The sequence below is a fragment of the Taudactylus pleione genome, unplaced genomic scaffold, assembly GCF_031769625.1.
Source record: "Taudactylus pleione unplaced genomic scaffold, aTauple2 ptg000612l, whole genome shotgun sequence".
Classification (NCBI taxonomy): domain Eukaryota; kingdom Metazoa; phylum Chordata; class Amphibia; order Anura; family Myobatrachidae; genus Taudactylus; species Taudactylus pleione.
The window spans coordinates 1,803,250-1,823,745 of NW_028285014.1; the positions used below are offsets into that span (position 1 = coordinate 1,803,250).

At 34.1% G+C, this 20,496-nt stretch overlaps 13 non-coding genes across 13 annotated transcripts; all 13 read left to right on the forward strand.

The window, feature by feature from the left end:
* The first annotated feature begins 504 nt into the window (after window positions 1-504).
* TRNAL-CAA (transfer RNA leucine (anticodon CAA)) lies at window positions 505-613 on the forward strand. Its single transcript has 2 exons — window positions 505-542; window positions 568-613. It is a non-coding gene; the product is annotated as a tRNA-Leu (tRNA).
* Window positions 614-1,657: 1,044 nt separating this feature from the next.
* TRNAL-CAA (transfer RNA leucine (anticodon CAA)) lies at window positions 1,658-1,766 on the forward strand. Its single transcript has 2 exons — window positions 1,658-1,695; window positions 1,721-1,766. It is a non-coding gene; the product is annotated as a tRNA-Leu (tRNA).
* Window positions 1,767-3,962: 2,196 nt separating this feature from the next.
* TRNAL-CAA (transfer RNA leucine (anticodon CAA)) lies at window positions 3,963-4,071 on the forward strand. The gene is made up of 2 exons: window positions 3,963-4,000; window positions 4,026-4,071. It is a non-coding gene; the product is annotated as a tRNA-Leu (tRNA).
* Window positions 4,072-5,115: 1,044 nt separating this feature from the next.
* On the forward strand, window positions 5,116-5,224 carry TRNAL-CAA (transfer RNA leucine (anticodon CAA)). The gene is made up of 2 exons: window positions 5,116-5,153; window positions 5,179-5,224. It is a non-coding gene; the product is annotated as a tRNA-Leu (tRNA).
* A 1,044-nt stretch (window positions 5,225-6,268) lies between these two features.
* Window positions 6,269-6,377, forward strand: TRNAL-CAA (transfer RNA leucine (anticodon CAA)). The gene is made up of 2 exons: window positions 6,269-6,306; window positions 6,332-6,377. It is a non-coding gene; the product is annotated as a tRNA-Leu (tRNA).
* A 2,195-nt stretch (window positions 6,378-8,572) lies between these two features.
* On the forward strand, window positions 8,573-8,681 carry TRNAL-CAA (transfer RNA leucine (anticodon CAA)). Its single transcript has 2 exons — window positions 8,573-8,610; window positions 8,636-8,681. It is a non-coding gene; the product is annotated as a tRNA-Leu (tRNA).
* Window positions 8,682-9,725: 1,044 nt separating this feature from the next.
* On the forward strand, window positions 9,726-9,834 carry TRNAL-CAA (transfer RNA leucine (anticodon CAA)). The gene is made up of 2 exons: window positions 9,726-9,763; window positions 9,789-9,834. It is a non-coding gene; the product is annotated as a tRNA-Leu (tRNA).
* Window positions 9,835-10,878: 1,044 nt separating this feature from the next.
* Window positions 10,879-10,987, forward strand: TRNAL-CAA (transfer RNA leucine (anticodon CAA)). The gene is made up of 2 exons: window positions 10,879-10,916; window positions 10,942-10,987. It is a non-coding gene; the product is annotated as a tRNA-Leu (tRNA).
* Window positions 10,988-12,031: 1,044 nt separating this feature from the next.
* TRNAL-CAA (transfer RNA leucine (anticodon CAA)) lies at window positions 12,032-12,140 on the forward strand. Its single transcript has 2 exons — window positions 12,032-12,069; window positions 12,095-12,140. It is a non-coding gene; the product is annotated as a tRNA-Leu (tRNA).
* A 3,349-nt stretch (window positions 12,141-15,489) lies between these two features.
* TRNAL-CAA (transfer RNA leucine (anticodon CAA)) lies at window positions 15,490-15,598 on the forward strand. Its single transcript has 2 exons — window positions 15,490-15,527; window positions 15,553-15,598. It is a non-coding gene; the product is annotated as a tRNA-Leu (tRNA).
* A 2,197-nt stretch (window positions 15,599-17,795) lies between these two features.
* TRNAL-CAA (transfer RNA leucine (anticodon CAA)) lies at window positions 17,796-17,904 on the forward strand. The gene is made up of 2 exons: window positions 17,796-17,833; window positions 17,859-17,904. It is a non-coding gene; the product is annotated as a tRNA-Leu (tRNA).
* A 1,044-nt stretch (window positions 17,905-18,948) lies between these two features.
* Window positions 18,949-19,057, forward strand: TRNAL-CAA (transfer RNA leucine (anticodon CAA)). The gene is made up of 2 exons: window positions 18,949-18,986; window positions 19,012-19,057. It is a non-coding gene; the product is annotated as a tRNA-Leu (tRNA).
* A 1,044-nt stretch (window positions 19,058-20,101) lies between these two features.
* On the forward strand, window positions 20,102-20,210 carry TRNAL-CAA (transfer RNA leucine (anticodon CAA)). Its single transcript has 2 exons — window positions 20,102-20,139; window positions 20,165-20,210. It is a non-coding gene; the product is annotated as a tRNA-Leu (tRNA).
* Window positions 20,211-20,496: the final 286 nt, after the last annotated feature.

The following is a 20,496-nucleotide window of genomic DNA, read 5'->3' on the forward strand; positions in this document are numbered from 1 at the left end:
TCAACTACGCTTTCTGTGAAGTAATTTTTCTTCAAATTTCCTCTAAGTCTACCTCCCTCCAGTTTCAGTGCATGTCCTCGTGTTCTTGTACATCTCTTCCTTTGAAGAATAAGTATTGTTTGCACAACATTCTTTTAGTATTCAGTAATCTAAACATAAAACACAAGAATAATTGGCATCGAAAGTATTTTAAGGCTCTTAGACTTTACATATAACGTGATATACAATTTACTTCTAAGACAAACTAATCTGTTCTGCTAGGATGAAGACCTTAGTAAAGGGTGGCAACAGTAATTTTGAAGGATAACACTTTAGCTTGAGCCATTTTTCCTAAATAATGTTATTTAAGAAACAGCTTTTAGAGGAAATGCATTAATCTAAGATCTTGTTTTAATGACCCCTTTTTCAACAAGGCCAAATTATTTGTCAAAAACACAATCAAAAATATAAATAGTAAAATGATAAACCCTAACAGGAAGCAGGTTTGGACATACTGATGTGCTTGTCAGGATGGCCGAGCGGTCTAAGGCGCCAGACTCAAGATTCTACTCTTCCAGTTAATGGGAATTCTGGTCTCTGTAAAGAGGCGTGGGTTCAAATCCCACTTCTGACAATATTTTCTTGCTCTTTGGTTATGTTTTACACTCAAAATGACCGACATTGAGAAGTATGCTCAGGACATCCACAGTCTTTCAATCTTTCCTCTCCCAGACATTGATATCTTGATCCCATTTATTTCTAAGCAATATGAAGTACAATGATTGAATGAATTAAAGGGCATAGAAACTGTTAAAGACCTAAGAATTGATCGATTTTCCCATCTACATTCCAATCAAGATCAAATTACATTAGACTTAAATTAATTAAATTATTCTTAAATGATAAAGACACTATGATTAGTTTTAAAATTCTAAAGTTCAGTTCATGTAGAAATTGACTGTTGAAATAATGTTTTACATAGAAACAGAATTTGATGGCAGATAAGAACCACTTGGCCCACGTAGTCTGCTCCTTTTCATGTATCCTTTTGGCAACTTCAATCCTATTTGCTCCTTACATTTCTCTTAAGGATATTCTTATGCCTATCCCAAGCGTGTTTAAATTGTTTCACCATTTAGCTTCAACAACATCGGATGGGAGGCTTTTCTATTTATCAACTACCCTTTCTGTGAAGTAATTTTTCTTCAAATTTCCTCTAAGTCTACCTCCCTCCAGTTTCAGTGCATGTCCTCGTGTTCTTGTACATCTCTTCCTTTGAAGAATAAGTATTGTTTGCACAACATTCTTTTAGTATTCAGTAATCTAAACATAAAACACAAGAATAATTGGCATCGAAAGTATTTTAAGGCTCTTAGACTTTACATATAACGTGATATACAATTTACTTCTAAGACAAACTAATCTGTTCTGCTAGGATGAAGACCTTAGTAAAGGGTGGCAACAGTAATTTTGAAGGATAACACTTTAGCTTGAGCCATTTTTCCTAAATAATGTTATTTAAGAAACAGCTTTTAGAGGAAATGCATTAATCTAAGATCTTGTTTTAATGACCCCTTTTTCAACAAGGCCAAATTATTTGTCAAAAACACAATCAAAAATATAAATAGTAAAATGATAAACCCTAACAGGAAGCAGGTTTGGACATACTGATGTGCTTGTCAGGATGGCCGAGCGGTCTAAGGCGCCAGACTCAAGATTCTACTCTTCCAGTTAATGGGAATTCTGGTCTCTGTAAAGAGGCGTGGGTTCAAATCCCACTTCTGACAATATTTTCTTGCTCTTTGGTTATGTTTTACACTCAAAATGACCGACATTGAGAAGTATGCTCAGGACATCCACAGTCTTTCAATCTTTCCTCTCCCAGACATTGATATCTTGATCCCATTTATTTCTAAGCAATATGAAGTACAATGATTGAATGAATTAAAGGGCATAGAAACTGTTAAAGACCTAAGAATTGATCGATTTTCCCATCTACATTCCAATCAAGATCAAATTACATTAGACTTAAATTAATTAAATTATTCTTAAATGATAAAGACACTATGATTAGTTTTAAAATTCTAAAGTTCAGTTCATGTAGAAATTGACTGTTGAAATAATGTTTTACATAGAAACAGAATTTGATGGCAGATAAGAACCACTTGGCCCACGTAGTCTGCTCCTTTTCATGTATCCTTTTGGCAACTTCAATCCTATTTGCTCCTTACATTTCTCTTAAGGATATTCTTATGCCTATCCCAAGCGTGTTTAAATTGTTTCACCATTTAGCTTCAACAACATCGGATGGGAGGCTTTTCTATTTATCAACTACCCTTTCTGTGAAGTAATTTTTCTTCAAATTTCCTCTAAGTCTACCTCCCTCCAGTTTCAGTGCATGTCCTCGTGTTCTTGTACATCTCTTCCTTTGAAGAATAAGTATTGTTTGCACAACATTCTTTTAGTATTCAGTAATCTAAACATAAAACACAAGAATAATTGGCATCGAAAGTATTTTAAGGCTCTTAGACTTTACATATAACGTGATATACAATTTACTTCTAAGACAAACTAATCTGTTCTGCTAGGATGAAGACCTTAGTAAAGGGTGGCAACAGTAATTTTGAAGGATAACACTTTAGCTTGAGCCATTTTTCCTAAATAATGTTATTTAAGAAACAGCTTTTAGAGGAAATGCATTAATCTAAGATCTTGTTTTAATGACCCCTTTTTCAACAAGGCCAAATTATTTGTCAAAAACACAATCAAAAATATAAATAGTAAAATGATAAACCCTAACAGGAAGCAGGTTTGGACATACTGATGTGCTTGTCAGGATGGCCGAGCGGTCTAAGACACCAGACTCAAGATTCTACTCTTCCAGTTAATGGGAATTCTGGTCTCTGTAAAGAGGCGTAGGTTCAAATCCCACTTCTGACGATATATTTTTGCTCTTTGGTTATGTTTTACACTCAAAATGACTGACATTGAGAAGTATGCTCAGGACATCCACAGTCTTTCAATCTTTCCTCTCCCAGACATTGATATCTTGATCCCATTTATTTCTAAGCAATATGAAGCACAATGATTGAATGAATTAAAGGGCATAGACACTTTTAAAGACCTAAGAATTGATCGATTTTCCCATCTACATTCCAATCAAGATCAAACTACATTAGACTTAATTAATTAAATTATTCTTAAATGATAAAGACACTATGATTAGTTTTAAAATTCTAAAGTTCAGTTCATGTAGAAATTGGCTATTGAAATAATGTATTACATAGAAACAGAATTTGATGGCAGATAAGAACCACTTGGCCCATGTAGTCTGCTCCTTTTCATGTATCCTTTAGGCAACTTCAACCCTATTTGCTCCTTACATTTCTCTTAAGGATATTCTTATGCCTATCCGAAGCGTGTTTAAATTGTTTCACCGTTTAGCTTCAACAACATCGGATGGGAGGCTTTTCTGTTTATCAACTACCCTTTCTGTGAAGTAATTTTTCATCAAATTTCCTCTCAGTCTACCTCCCTCCAGTTTCAGTGCATGTCCTCGTGTTCTTGTACATCTCTTCCTTTGAAGAATAAGTATTGTTTGCACAACATTCTTTTAGTATTCAGTAATCTAAACATAAAACACAAGAATAATTGGCATTGAAAGTATTTTAAGGCTCTTAGACTTTACATATAACGTGATATACAATTTACTTCTAAGACAAACTAATCTGTTCTGCTAGGATGAAGACCTTAGTAAAGGGTGGCAACAGTAATTTTGAAGGATAACACTTTAGCTTGAGCCATTTTTCCTAAATAATGTTATTTAAGAAACAGCTTTTAGAGGAAATGCATTAATCTAAGATCTTGATTTAATGACCCCATTTTCAAAAAGGCCAAATTATTTGTCAAAATCACAATCAAAAATATAAATAGTAAAATGATAAACCCTAACAGGAAGCAGGTTTGGGGATACTGATGTGCATGTCAGGATGGCCGAGCGGTCTAAGGCGCCAGACTCAAGATTCTACTCTTCCAGTTAATGGGAATTCTGGTCTCTGTAAAGAGGCGTGGGTTCAAATCCCACTTCTGACAATATTTTCTTGCTCTTTGGTTATGTTTTACACTCAAAATGACCGACATTGAGAAGTATGCTCAGGGCATCCACAGTCTTTCAATCTTTCCTCTCCCAGACATTGATATCTTGATCCCATTTATTTCTAAGCAATATGAAGCACAATGATTGAATGAATTAAAGGGCATAGAAACTGTTAAAGACCTAAGAATTGATCGATTTTCCCATCTACATTCCAATCAAGATCAAATTACATTAGACTTAAATTAATTAAATTATTCTTAAATGATAAAGACACTATGATTAGTTTTAAAATTCTAAAGTTCAGTTCATGTAGAAATTGACTGTTGAAATAATGTTTTACATAGAAACAGAATTTGATGGCAGATAAGAACCACTTGGCCCACATAGTCTGCTCCTTTTCATGTATCCTTTTGGCAACTTCAATCCTATTTGCTCCTTACATTTCTCTTAAGGATATTCTTATGCCTATCCCAAGCGTGTTTAAATTGTTTCACCATTTAGCTTCAACAACATCGGATGGGAGGCTTTTCTATTTATCAACTACCCTTTCTGTGAAGTAATTTTTCTTCAAATTTCCTCTAAGTCTACCTCCCTCCAGTTTCAGTGCATGTCCTCGTGTTCTTGTACATCTCTTCCTTTGAAGAATAAGTATTGTTTGCACAACATTCTTTTAGTATTCAGTAATCTAAACATAAAACACAAGAATAATTGGCATCGAAAGTATTTTAAGGCTCTTAGACTTTACATATAACGTGATATACAATTTACTTCTAAGACAAACTAATCTGTTCTGCTAGGATGAAGACCTTAGTAAAGGGTGGCAACAGTAATTTTGAAGGATAACACTTTAGCTTGAGCCATTTTTCCTAAATAATGTTATTTAAGAAACAGCTTTTAGAGGAAATGCATTAATCTAAGATCTTGTTTTAATGACCCCTTTTTCAACAAGGCCAAATTATTTGTCAAAAACACAATCAAAAATATAAATAGTAAAATGATAAACCCTAACAGGAAGCAGGTTTGGACATACTGATGTGCTTGTCAGGATGGCCGAGCGGTCTAAGGCGCCAGACTCAAGATTCTACTCTTCCAGTTAATGGGAATTCTGGTCTCTGTAAAGAGGCGTGGGTTCAAATCCCACTTCTGACAATATTTTCTTGCTCTTTGGTTATGTTTTACACTCAAAATGACCGACATTGAGAAGTATGCTCAGGACATCCACAGTCTTTCAATCTTTCCTCTCCCAGACATTGATATCTTGATCCCATTTATTTCTAAGCAATATGAAGTACAATGATTGAATGAATTAAAGGGCATAGAAACTGTTAAAGACCTAAGAATTGATCGATTTTCCCATCTACATTCCAATCAAGATCAAATTACATTAGACTTAAATTAATTAAATTATTCTTAAATGATAAAGACACTATGATTAGTTTTAAAATTCTAAAGTTCAGTTCATGTAGAAATTGACTGTTGAAATAATGTTTTACATAGAAACAGAATTTGATGGCAGATAAGAACCACTTGGCCCACGTAGTCTGCTCCTTTTCATGTATCCTTTTGGCAACTTCAATCCTATTTGCTCCTTACATTTCTCTTAAGGATATTCTTATGCCTATCCCAAGCGTGTTTAAATTGTTTCACCATTTAGCTTCAACAACATCGGATGGGAGGCTTTTCTATTTATCAACTACCCTTTCTGTGAAGTAATTTTTCTTCAAATTTCCTCTAAGTCTACCTCCCTCCAGTTTCAGTGCATGTCCTCGTGTTCTTGTACATCTCTTCCTTTGAAGAATAAGTATTGTTTGCACAACATTCTTTTAGTATTCAGTAATCTAAACATAAAACACAAGAATAATTGGCATCGAAAGTATTTTAAGGCTCTTAGACTTTACATATAACGTGATATACAATTTACTTCTAAGACAAACTAATCTGTTCTGCTAGGATGAAGACCTTAGTAAAGGGTGGCAACAGTAATTTTGAAGGATAACACTTTAGCTTGAGCCATTTTTCCTAAATAATGTTATTTAAGAAACAGCTTTTAGAGGAAATGCATTAATCTAAGATCTTGTTTTAATGACCCCTTTTTCAACAAGGCCAAATTATTTGTCAAAAACACAATCAAAAATATAAATAGTAAAATGATAAACCCTAACAGGAAGCAGGTTTGGACATACTGATGTGCTTGTCAGGATGGCCGAGCGGTCTAAGGCGCCAGACTCAAGATTCTACTCTTCCAGTTAATGGGAATTCTGGTCTCTGTAAAGAGGTGTGGGTTCAAATCCCACTTCTGACAATATTTTCTTGCTCTTTGGTTATGTTTTACACTCAAAATGACCGACATTGAGAAGTATGCTCAGGACATCCACAGTCTTTCAATCTTTCCTCTCCCAGACATTGATATCTTGATCCCATTTATTTCTAAGCAATATGAAGTACAATGATTGAATGAATTAAAGGGCATAGAAACTGTTAAAGACCTAAGAATTGATCGATTTTCCCATCTACATTCCAATCAAGATCAAATTACATTAGACTTAAATTAATTAAATTATTCTTAAATGATAAAGACACTATGATTAGTTTTAAAATTCTAAAGTTCAGTTCATGTAGAAATTGACTGTTGAAATAATGTTTTACATAGAAACAGAATTTGATGGCAGATAAGAACCACTTGGCCCACGTAGTCTGCTCCTTTTCATGTATCCTTTTGGCAACTTCAATCCTATTTGCTCCTTACATTTCTCTTAAGGATATTCTTATGCCTATCCTAAGCGTGTTTAAATTGTTTCACCATTTAGATTCAACAACATCGGATGGGAAGCTTTTCTATTTATCAACTACCCTTTCTGTGAAGTAATTTTTCTTCAAATTTCCTCTAAGTCTACCTCCCTCCAGTTTCAGTGCATGTCCTCGTGTTCTTGTACATCTCTTCCTTTGAAGAATAAGTATTGTTTGCACACATTCTTTTAGTATTCAGTAATCTAAACATAAAACACAAGAATAATTGGCATCGAAAGTATTTTAAGGCTCTTAGACTTTACATAGAACGTGATATACAATTTACTTCTAAGACAAACTAATCTGTTCTGCTAGGATGAAGACCTTAGTAAAGGGTGGCAACAGTAATTTTGAAGGATAACACTTTAGCTTGAGCCATTTTTCCTAAATAATGTTATTTAAGAAACAGCTTTTAGAGGAAATGCATTAATCTAAGATCTTGTTTTAATGACCCCTTTTTCAACAAGGCCAAATTATTTGTCAAAAACACAATCAAAAATATAAATAGTAAAATGATAAACCCTAACAGGAAGCAGGTTTGGAAATACTGATGTGCTTGTCAGGATGGCTGAGCGGTCTAAGACACCAGACTCAAGATTCTACTCTTCCAGTTAATGGGAATTCTGGTCTCTGTAAAGAGGCGTAGGTTCAAATCCCACTTCTGACGATATATTTTTGCTCTTTGGTTATGTTTTACACTCAAAATGACTGACATTGAGAAGTATGCTCAGGACATCCACAGTCTTTCAATCTTTCCTCTCCCAGACATTGATATCTTGATCCCATTTATTTCTAAGCAATATGAAGCACAATGATTGAATGAATTAAAGGGCATAGACACTTTTAAAGACCTAAGAATTGATCGATTTTCCCATCTACATTCCAATCAAGATCAAACTACATTAGACTTAATTAATTAAATTATTCTTAAATGATAAAGACACTATGATTAGTTTTAAAATTCTAAAGTTCAGTTCATGTAGAAATTGGCTATTGAAATAATGTATTACATAGAAACAGAATTTGATGGCAGATAAGAACCACTTGGCCCATGTAGTCTGCTCCTTTTCATGTATCCTTTAGGCAACATCAACCCTATTTGCTCCTTACATTTCTCTTAAGGATATTCTTATGCCTATCCGAAGCGTGTTTAAATTGTTTCACCGTTTAGCTTCAACAACATCGGATGGGAGGCTTTTCTGTTTATCAACTACCCTTTCTGTGAAGTAATTTTTCATCAAATTTCCTCTCAGTCTACCTCCCTCCAGTTTCAGTGCATGTCCTCGTGTTCTTGTACATCTCTTCCTTTGAAGAATAAGTATTGTTTGCACAACATTCTTTTAGTATTCAGTAATCTAAACATAAAACACAAGAATAATTGGCATTGAAAGTATTTTAAGGCTCTTAGACTTTACATATAACGTGATATACAATTTACTTCTAAGACAAACTAATCTGTTCTGCTAGGATGAAGACCTTAGTAAAGGGTGGCAACAGTAATTTTGAAGGATAACACTTTAGCTTGAGCCATTTTTCCTAAATAATGTTATTTAAGAAACAGCTTTTAGAGGAAATGCATTAATCTAAGATCTTGATTTAATTACCCCATTTTCAACAAGGCCAAATTATTTGTCAAAATCACAATCAAAAATATAAATAGTAAAATGATAAACCCTAACAGGAAGCAGGTTTGGGCATACTGATGTGCATGTCAGGATGGCCGAGCGGTCTAAGGCGCCAGACTCAAGATTCTACTCTTCCAGTTAATGGGAATTCTGGTCTCTGTAAAGAGGCGTGGGTTCAAATCCCACTTCTGACAATATTTTCTTGCTCTTTGGTTATGTTTTACACTCAAAATGACCGACATTGAGAAGTATGCTCAGGGCATCCACAGTCTTTCAATCTTTCCTCTCCCAGACATTGATATCTTGATCCCATTTATTTCTAAGCAATATGAAGCACAATGATTGAATGAATTAAAGGGCATAGAAACTGTTAAAGACCTAAGAATTGATCGATTTTCCCATCTACATTCCAATCAAGATCAAATTACATTAGACTTAAATTAATTAAATTATTCTTAAATGATAAAGACACTATGATTAGTTTTAAAATTCTAAAGTTCAGTTCATGTAGAAATTGACTGTTGAAATAATGTTTTACATAGAAACAGAATTTGATGGCAGATAAGAACCACTTGGCCCACATAGTCTGCTCCTTTTCATGTATCCTTTTGGCAACTTCAATCCTATTTGCTCCTTACATTTCTCTTAAGGATATTCTTATGCCTATCCCAAGCGTGTTTAAATTGTTTCACCATTTAGCTTCAACAACATCGGATGGGAGGCTTTTCTATTTATCAACTACCCTTTCTGTGAAGTAATTTTTCTTCAAATATCCTCTAAGTCTACCTCCCTCCAGTTTCAGTGCATGTCCTCGTGTTCTTGTACATCTCTTCCTTTGAAGAATAAGTATTGTTTGCACAACATTCTTTTAGTATTCAGTAATCTAAACATAAAACACAAGAATAATTGGCATCGAAAGTATTTTAAGGCTCTTAGACTTTACATATAACGTGATATACAATTTACTTCTAAGACAAACTAATCTGTTCTGCTAGGATGAAGACCTTAGTAAAGGGTGGCAACAGTAATTTTGAAGGATAACACTTTAGCTTGAGCCATTTTTCCTAAATAATGTTATTTAAGAAACAGCTTTTAGAGGAAATGCATTAATCTAAGATCTTGTTTTAATGACCCCTTTTTCAACAAGGCCAAATTATTTGTCAAAAACACAATCAAAAATATAAATAGTAAAATGATAAACCCTAACAGGAAGCAGGTTTGGACATACTGATGTGCTTGTCAGGATGGCCGAGCGGTCTAAGGCGCCAGACTCAAGATTCTACTCTTCCAGTTAATGGGAATTCTGGTCTCTGTAAAGAGGCGTGGGTTCAAATCCCACTTCTGACAATATTTTCTTGCTCTTTGGTTATGTTTTACACTCAAAATGACCGACATTGAGAAGTATGCTCAGGACATCCACAGTCTTTCAATCTTTCCTCTCCCAGACATTGATATCTTGATCCCATTTATTTCTAAGCAATATGAAGTACAATGATTGAATGAATTAAAGGGCATAGAAACTGTTAAAGACCTAAGAATTGATCGATTTTCCCATCTACATTCCAATCAAGATCAAATTACATTAGACTTAAATTAATTAAATTATTCTTAAATGATAAAGACACTATGATTAGTTTTAAAATTCTAAAGTTCAGTTCATGTAGAAATTGACTGTTGAAATAATGTTTTACATAGAAACAGAATTTGATGGCAGATAAGAACCACTTGGCCCACGTAGTCTGCTCCTTTTCATGTATCCTTTTGGCAACTTCAATCCTATTTGCTCCTTACATTTCTCTTAAGGATATTCTTATGCCTATCCTAAGCGTGTTTAAATTGTTTCACCATTTAGCTTCAACAACATCGGATGGGAAGCTTTTCTATTTATCAACTACCCTTTCTGTGAAGTAATTTTTCTTCAAATTTCCTCTAAGTCTACCTCCCTCCAGTTTCAGTGCATGTCCTCGTGTTCTTGTACATCTCTTCCTTTGAAGAATAAGTATTGTTTGCACAACATTCTTTTAGTATTCAGTAATCTAAACATAAAACACAAGAATAATTGGCATCGAAAGTATTTTAAGGCTCTTAGACTTTACATAGAACGTGATATACAATTTACTTCTAAGACAAACTAATCTGTTCTGCTAGGATGAAGACCTTAGTAAAGGGTGGCAACAGTAATTTTGAAGGATAACACTTTAGCTTGAGCCATTTTTCCTAAATAATGTTATTTAAGAAACAGCTTTTAGAGGAAATGCATTAATCTAAGATCTTGATTTAATGACCCCAGTTTCAACAAGGCCAAATTATTTGTCAAAATCACAATCAAAAATATAAATAGTTAAATGATAAACCCTAACAGGAAGCAGGTTTGGACATACTGATGTGCATGTCAGGATGGCCGAGCGGTCTAAGGCGCCAGACTCAAGATTCTACTCTTCCAGTTAATGGGAATTCTGGTCTCTGTAAAGAGGCGTGGGTTCAAATCCCACTTCTGACAATATTTTCTTGCTCTTTGGTTATGTTTTACACTCAAAATGACCGACATTGAGAAGTATGCTCAGGACATCCACAGTCTATCAATCTTTCCTCTCCCAGACATTGATATCTTGTTCCCATTTATTTCTAAGCAATATGAAGCACAATGATTGAATGAATTAAAGGGCATAGAAACTGTTAAAGACCTAAGAATTGATCGATTTTCCCATCTACATTCCAATCAAGATCAAATTACATTAGACTTAAATTAATTAAATTATTCTTAAATGATAAAGACACTATGATTAGTTTTAAAATTCTAAAGTTCAGTTCATGTAGAAATTGGCTATTGAAATAATGTATTACATAGAAACAGAATTTGATGGCAGATAAGAACCACTTGGCCCATGTAGTCTGCTCCTTTTCATGTATCCTTTAGGCAACTTCAACCCTGTTTGCTCCTTACATTTCTCTTAAGGATATTCTTATGCCTATCCGAAGCGTGTTTAAATTGTTTCACCGTTTAGCTTCAACAACATCGGATGGGAGGCTTTTCTATTTATCAACTACCCTTTCTGTGAAGTAATTTTTCATCAAATTTCCTCAAAGTCTACCTCCCTCCAGTTTCAGTGCATGTCCTCGTGTTCTTGTACATCTCTTCCTTTGAAGAATAAGTATTGTTTGCACAACATTCTTTTAGTATTCAGTAATCTAAACATAAAACACAAGAATAATTGGCATTGAAAGTATTTTAAGGCTCTTAGACTTTACATATAACGTGATATACAATTTACTTCTAAGACAAACTAATCTGTTCTGCTAGGATGAAGACCTTAGTAAAGGGTGGCAACAGTAATTTTGAAGGATAACACTTTAGCTTGAGCCATTTTTCCTAAATAATGTTATTTAAGAAACAGCTTTTAGAAGAAATGCATTAATCTAAGATCTTGATTTAATGACCCCATTTTCAACAAGGCCAAATTATTTGTCAAAATCACATTCAAAAATATAAATAGTAAAATGATAAACCCTAACAGGAAGCAGGTTTGGACATACTGATGTGAATGTCAGGATGGCCGAGCGGTCTAAGGCGCCAGACTCAAGATTCTACTCTTCCAGTTAATGGGAATTCTGGTCTCTGTAAAGAGGCGTGGGTTCAAATCCCACTTCTGACAATATTTTCTTGCTCTTTGGTTATGTTTTACACTCAAAATGACCGACATTGAGAAGTATGCTCAGGACATCCACAGTCTATCAATCTTTCCTCTCCCAGACATTGATATCTTGATCCCATTTATTTCTAAGCAATATGAAGCACAATGATTGAATGAATTAAAGGGCATAGAAACTGTTAAAGACCTAAGAATTGATCGATTTTCCCATCTACATTCCAATCAAGATCAAATTACATTAGACTTAAATTAATTAAATTATTCTTAAATGATAAAGACACTATGATTAGTTTTAAAATTCTAAAGTTCAGTTCATGTAGAAATTGACTGTTGAAATAATGTTTTACATAGAAACAGAATTTGATGGCAGATAAGAACCACTTGGCCCATGTAGTCTGCTCCTTTTCATGTATCCTTTAGGCAACTTCAATCCTATTTGCTCCTTACATTTCTCTTAAGGATATTCTTATGCCTATCCCAAGCGTGTTTAAATTGTTTCACCATTTAGCTTCAACAACATCGGATGGGAGGCTTTTCTATTTATCAACTACCCTTTCTGTGAAGTAATTTTTCTTCAAATTTCCTCTAAGTCTACCTCCCTCCAGTTTCAGTGCATGTCCTCGTGTTCTTGTACATCTCTTCCTTTGAAGAATAAGTATTGTTTGCACAACATTCTTTTAGTATTCAGTAATCTAAACATAAAACACAAGAATAATTGGCATCGAAAGTATTTTAAGGCTCTTAGACTTTACATATAACGTGATATACAATTTACTTCTAAGACAAACTAATCTGTTCTGCTAGGATGAAGACCTTAGTAAAGGGTGGCAACAGTAATTTTGAAGGATAACACTTTAGCTTGAGCCATTTTTCCTAAATAATGTTATTTAAGAAACAGCTTTTAGAGGAAATGCATTAATCTAAGATCTTGATTTAATGACCCCTTTTTCAACAAGGCCAAATTATTTGTCAAAATCACAATCAAAAATATAAATAGTAAAATGATAAACCCTAACAGGAAGCAGGTTTGGACATACTGATGTGCTTGTCAGGATGGCCGAGCGGTCTAAGACACCAGACTCAAGATTCTACTCTTCCAGTTAATGGGAATTCTGGTCTCTGTAAAGAGGCGTAGGTTCAAATCCCACTTCTGACAATATATTTTTGCTCTTTGGTTATGTTTTACACTCAAAATGACTGACATTGAGAAGTATGCTCAGGACATCCACAGTCTTTCAATCTTTCCTCTCCCAGACATTGATATCTTGATCCCATTTATTTCTAAGCAATATGAAGCACAATGATTGAATGAATTAAAGGGCATAGACACTTTTAAAGACCTAAGAATTGATCGATTTTCCCATCTACATTCCAATCAAGATCAAACTACATTAGACTTAATTAATTAAATTATTCTTAAATGATAAAGACACTATGATTAGTTTTAAAATTCTTAAGTTCAGTTCATGTAGAAATTGGCTATTGAAATAATGTATTACATAGAAACAGAATTTGATGGCAGATAAGAACCACTTGGCCCATGTAGTCTGCTCCTTTTCATGTATCCTTTAGGCAACTTCAACCCTATTTGCTCCTTACATTTCTCTTAAGGATATTCTTATGCCTATCCGAAGCGTGTTTAAATTGTTTCACCGTTTAGCTTCAACAACATCGGATGGGAGGCTTTTCTATTTATCAACTACCCTTTCTGTGAAGTAATTTTTCATCAAATTTCCTCTCAGTCTACCTCCCTCCAGTTTCAGTGCATGTCCTCGTGTTCTTGTACATCTCTTCCTTTGAAGAATAAGTATTGTTTGCACAACATTCTTTTAGTATTCAGTAATCTAAACATAAAACACAAGAATAATTGGCATTGAAAGTATTTTAAGGCTCTTAGACTTTACATATAACGTGATATACAATTTACTTCTAAGACAAACTAATCTGTTCTGCTAGGATGAAGACCTTAGTAAAGGATGGCAACAGTAATTTTGAAGGATAACACTTTAGCTTGAGCCATTTTTCCTAAATAATGTTATTTAAGAAACAGCTTTTAGAGGAAATGCATTAATCTAAGATCTTGATTTAATGACCCCTTTTTCAACAAGGCCAAATTATTTGTCAAAATCACAATCAAAAATATAAATAGTAAAATGATAAACCCTAACAGGAAGCAGGTTTAGACATACTGATGTGCTTGTCAGGATGGCCGAGCGGTCTAAGACACCAGACTCAAGATTCTACTCTTCCAGTTAATGGGAATTCTGGTCTCTGTAAAGAGGCGTAGGTTCAAATCCCACTTCTGACAATATATTTTTGCTCTTTGGTTATGTTTTACACTCAAAATGATTGACATTGAGAAGTATGCTCAGGACATCCACAGTCTTTCAATCTTTCCTCTCCCAGACATTGATATCTTGATCCCATTTATTTCTAAGCAATATGAAGCACAATGATTGAATGAATTAAAGGGCATAGAAACTTTTAAAGACCTAAGAATTGATCGATTTTCCCATCTACATTCCAATCAAGATCAAATTACATTAGACTTAAATTAATTAAATTATTCTTAAATGATAAAGACACTATGATTAGTTTTAAAATTCTAAAGTTCAGTTCATGTAGAAATTGGCTATTGAAATAATGTATTACATAGAAACAGAATTTGATGGCAGATAAGAACCACTTGGCCCATGTAGTCTGCTCCTTTTCATGTATCCTTTAGCCAACTTCAACCCTATTTGCTCCTTACATTTCTCTTAAGGATATTCTTATGCCTATCCGAAGCGTGTTTAAATTGTTTCACCGTTTAGCTTCAACAACATCGGATGGGAGGCTTTTCTATTTATCAACTACCCTTTCTGTGAAGTTATTTTTCATCAAATTTCCTCTAAGTCTACCTCCCTCCAGTTTCAGTGCATGTCCTCGTGTTCTTGTACATCTCTTCCTTTGAAGAATAAGTATTGTTTGCACAACATTCTTTTAGTATTCAGTAATCTAAACATAAAACACAAGAATAATTGGCATTGAAAGTATTTTACGGCTCTTAGACTTTACATATAACGTGATATACAATTTACTTCTAAGACAAACTAATCTGTTCTGCTAGGATGAAGACCTTAGTAAAGGGTGGCAACAGTAATTTTGAAGGATAACACTTTAGCTTGAGCCATTTTTCCTAAATAATGTTATTTAAGAAACAGCTTTTAGAAGAAATGCATTAATCTAAGATCTTGATTTAATGACCCCATTTTCAACAAGGCCAAATTATTTGTCAAAATCACAATCAAAAATATAAATAGTAAAATGATAAACCCTAACAGGAAGCAGGTTTGGACATACTGATGTGAATGTCAGGATGGCCGAGCGGTCTAAGGCGCCAGACTCAAGATTCTACTCTTCCAGTTAATGGGAATTCTGGTCTCTGTAAAGAGGCGTGGGTTCAAATCCCACTTCTGACAATATTTTCTTGCTCTTTGGTTATGTTTTACACTCAAAATGACCGACATTGAGAAGTATGCTCAGGACATCCACAGTCTATCAATCTTTCCTCTCCCAGACATTGATATCTTGATCCCATTTATTTCTAAGCAATATGAAGCACAATGATTGAATGAATTAAAGGGCATAGAAACTGTTAAAGACCTAAGAATTGATCGATTTTCCCATCTACATTCCAATCAAGATCAAATTACATTAGACTTAAATTAATTAAATTATTCTTAAATGATAAAGACACTATGATTAGTTTTAAAATTCTAAAGTTCAGTTCATGTAGAAATTGACTGTTGAAATAATGTTTTACATAGAAACAGAATTTGATGGCAGATAAGAACCACTTGGCCCATGTAGTCTGCTCCTTTTCATGTATCCTTTAGGCAACTTCAATCCTATTTGCTTCTTACATTTCTCTTAAGGATATTCTTATGCCTATCCCAAGCGTGTTTAAATTGTTTCACCATTTAGCTTCAACAACATCGGATGGGAGGCTTTTCTATTTATCAACTACCCTTTCTGTGAAGTAATTTTTCTTCAAATTTCCTCTAAGTCTACCTCCCTCCAGTTTCAGTGCATGTCCTCGTGTTCTTGTACATCTCTTCCTTTGAAGAATAAGTATTGTTTGCACAACATTCTTTTAGTATTCAGTAATCTAAACATAAAACACAAGAATAATTGGCATCGAAAGTATTTTAAGGCTCTTAGACTTTACATGTAACGTGATATACAATTTACTTCTAAGACAAACTAATCTGTTCTGCTAGGATGAAGACCTTAGTAAAGGGTGGCAACAGTAATTTTGAAGGATAACACTTTAGCTTGAGCCATTTTTCCTAAATAATGTTATTTAAGAAACAGCTTTTAGAGGAAATGCATTAATCTAAGATCTTGATTTAATGACCCCTTTTTCAACAAGGCCAAATTATTTGTCAAAATCACAATCAAAAATATAAATAGTAAAATGATAAACCCTAACAGGAAGCAGGTTTAGACATACTGATGTGCTTGTCAGGATGGCCGAGCGGTCTAAGACACCAGACTCAAGATTCTACTCTTCCAGTTAATGGGAATTCTGGTCTCTGTAAAGAGGCGTAGGTTCAAATCCCACTTCTGACAATATATTTTTGCTCTTTGGTTATGTTTTACACTCAAAATGACTGACATTGAGAAGTATGCTCAGGACATCCACAGTCTTTCAATCTTTCCTCTCCCAGACATTGATATCTTGATCCCATTTATTTCTAAGCAATATGAAGCACAATGATTGAATGAATTAAAGGGCATAGAAACTTTTAAAGACCTAAGAATTGATCGATTTTCCCATCTACATTCCAATCAAGATCAAATTACATTAGACTTAAATTAATTAAATTATTCTTAAATGATAAAGACACTATGATTAGTTTTAAAATTCTAAAGTTCAGTTCATGTAGAAATTGGCTATTGAAATAATGTATTACATAGAAATAGAATTTGATGGCAGATAAGAACCACTTGGCCCAAGTAGTCTGCTCCTTTTCATGTATCCTTTAGGCAACTTCAACCCTATTTGCTCCTTACATTTCTCTTAAGGATATTCTTATGCCTATCCGAAGCGTGTTTAAATTGTTTCATCGTTTAGCTTCAACAACATCGGATGGGAGGCTTTTCTATTTATCAACTACCCTTTCTGTGAAGTAATTTTTCATCAAATTTCCTCTAAGTCTACCTCCCTCCAGTTTCAGTGCATGTCCTCGTGTTCTTGTACATCTCTTCCTTTGAAGAATAAGTATTGTTTGCACAACATTCTTTTAGTATTCAGTAATCTAAACATAAAACACAAGAATAATTGGCATCGAAAGTATTTTAAGGCTCTTAGACTTTACATATAACGTGATATACAATTTACTTCTAAGACAAACTAATCTGTTCTGCTAGGATGAAGACCTTAGTAAAGGGTGGCAACAGTAATTTTGAAGGATAACACTTTAGCTTGAGCCATTTTTCCTAAATAATGTTATTTAAGAAACAGCTTTTAGAGGAAATGCATTAATCTAAGATCTTGTTTTAATGACCCCTTTTTCAACAAGGCCAAATTATTTGTCAAAAACACAATCAAAAATATAAATAGTAAAATGATAAACCCTAACAGGAAGCAGGTTTGGACATACTGATGTGCTTGTCAGGATGGCCGAGCGGTCTAAGGCGCCAGACTCAAGATTCTACTCTTCCAGTTAATGGGAATTCTGGTCTCTGTAAAGAGGTGTGGGTTCAAATCCCACTTCTGACAATATTTTCTTGCTCTTTGGTTATGTTTTACACTCAAAATGACCGACATTGAGAAGTATGCTCAGGACATCCACAGTCTTTCAATCTTTCCTCTCCCAGACATTGATATCTTGATCCCATTTATTTCTAAGCAATATGAAGTACAATGATTGAATGAATTAAAGGGCATAGAAACTGTTAAAGACCTAAGAATTGATCGATTTTCCCATCTACATTCCAATCAAGATCAAATTACATTAGACTTAAATTAATTAAATTATTCTTAAATGATAAAGACACTATGATTAGTTTTAAAATTCTGAAGTTCAGTTCATGTAGAAATTGACTGTTGAAATAATGTTTTACATAGAAACAGAATTTGATGGCAGATAAGAACCACTTGGCCCACGTAGTCTGCTCCTTTTCATGTATCCTTTTGGCAACTTCAATCCTATTTGCTCCTTACATTTCTCTTAAGGATATTCTTATGCCTATCCTAAGCGTGTTTAAATTGTTTCACCATTTAGCTTCAACAACATCGGATGGGAAGCTTTTCTATTTATCAACTACCCTTTCTGTGAAGTAATTTTTCTTCAAATTTCCTCTAAGTCTACCTCCCTCCAGTTTCAGTGCATGTCCTCGTGTTCTTGTACATCTCTTCCTTTGAAGAATAAGTATTGTTTGCACAACATTCTTTTAGTATTCAGTAATCTAAACATAAAACACAAGAATAATTGGCATCGAAAGTATTTTAAGGCTCTTAGACTTTACATAGAACGTGATATACAATTTACTTCTAAGACAAACTAATCTGTTCTGCTAGGATGAAGACCTTAGTAAAGGGTGGCAACAGTAATTTTGAAGGATAACACTTTAGCTTGAGCCATTTTTCCTAAATAATGTTATTTAAGAAACAGCTTTTAGAGGAAATGCATTAATCTAAGATCTTGATTTAATGACCCCAGTTTCAACAAGGCCAAATTATTTGTCAAAATCACAATCAAAAATATAAATAGTTAAATGATAAACCCTAACAGGAAGCAGGTTTGGACATACTGATGTGCATGTCAGGATGGCCGAGCGGTCTAAGGCGCCAGACTCAAGATTCTACTCTTCCAGTTAATGGGAATTCTGGTCTCTGTAAAGAGGCGTGGGTTCAAATCCCACTTCTGACAATATTTTCTTGCTCTTTGGTTATGTTTTACACTCAAAATGACCGACATTGAGAAGTATGCTCAGGACATCCACAGTCTATCAATCTTTCCTCTCCCAGACATTGATATCTTGTTCCCATTTATTTCTAAGCAATATGAAGCACAATGATTGAATGAATTAAAGGGCATAGAAACTGTTAAAGACCTAAGAATTGATCGATTTTCCCATCTACATTCCAATCAAGATCAAATTACATTAGACTTAAATTAATTAAATTATTCTTAAATGATAAAGACACTATGATTAGTTTTAAAATTCTAAAGTTCAGTTCATGTAGAAATTGGCTATTGAAATAATGTATTACATAGAAACAGAATTTGATGGCAGATAAGAACCACTTGGCCCATGTAGTCTGCTCCTTTTCATGTATCCTTTAGGCAACTTCAACCCTGTTTGCTCCTTACATTTCTCTTAAGGATATTCTTATGCCTATCCGAAGCGTGTTTAAATTGTTTCACCGTTTAGCTTCAACAACATCGGATGGGAGGCTTTTCTATTTATCAACTACCCTTTCTGTGAAGTAATTTTTCATCAAATTTCCTCAAAGTCTACCTCCCTCCAGTTTCAGTGCATGTCCTCGTGTTCTTGTACATCTCTTCCTTTGAAGAATAAGTATTGTTTGCACAACATTCTTTTAGTATTCAGTAATCTAAACATAAAACACAAGAATAATTGGCATTGAAAGTATTTTAAGGCTCTTAGACTTTACATATAACGTGATATACAATTTACTTCTAAGACAAACTAATCTGTTCTGCTAGGATGAAGACCTTAGTAAAGGGTGGCAACAGTAATTTTGAAGGATAACACTTTAGCTTGAGCCATTTTTCCTAAATAATGTTATTTAAGAAACAGCTTTTAGAAGAAATGCATTAATCTAAGATCTTGATTTAATGACCCCATTTTCAACAAGGCCAAATTATTTGTCAAAATCACATTCAAAAATATAAATAGTAAAATGATAAACCCTAACAGGAAGCAGGTTTGGACATACTGATGTGAATGTCAGGATGGCCGAGCGGTCTAAGGCGCCAGACTCAAGATTCTACTCTTCCAGTTAATGGGAATTCTGGTCTCTGTAAAGAGGCGTGGGTTCAAATCCCACTTCTGACAATATTTTCTTGCTCTTTGGTTATGTTTTACACTCAAAATGACCGACATTGAGAAGTATGCTCAGGACATCCACAGTCTATCAATCTTTCCTCTCCCAGACATTGATATCTTGATCCCATTTATTTCTAAGCAATATGAAGCACAATGATTGAATGAATTAAAGGGCATAGAAACTGTTAAAGACCTAAGAATTGATCGATTTTCCCATCTACATTCCAATCAAGATCAAATTACATTAGACTTAAATTAATTAAATTATTCTTAAATGATAAAGACACTATGATTA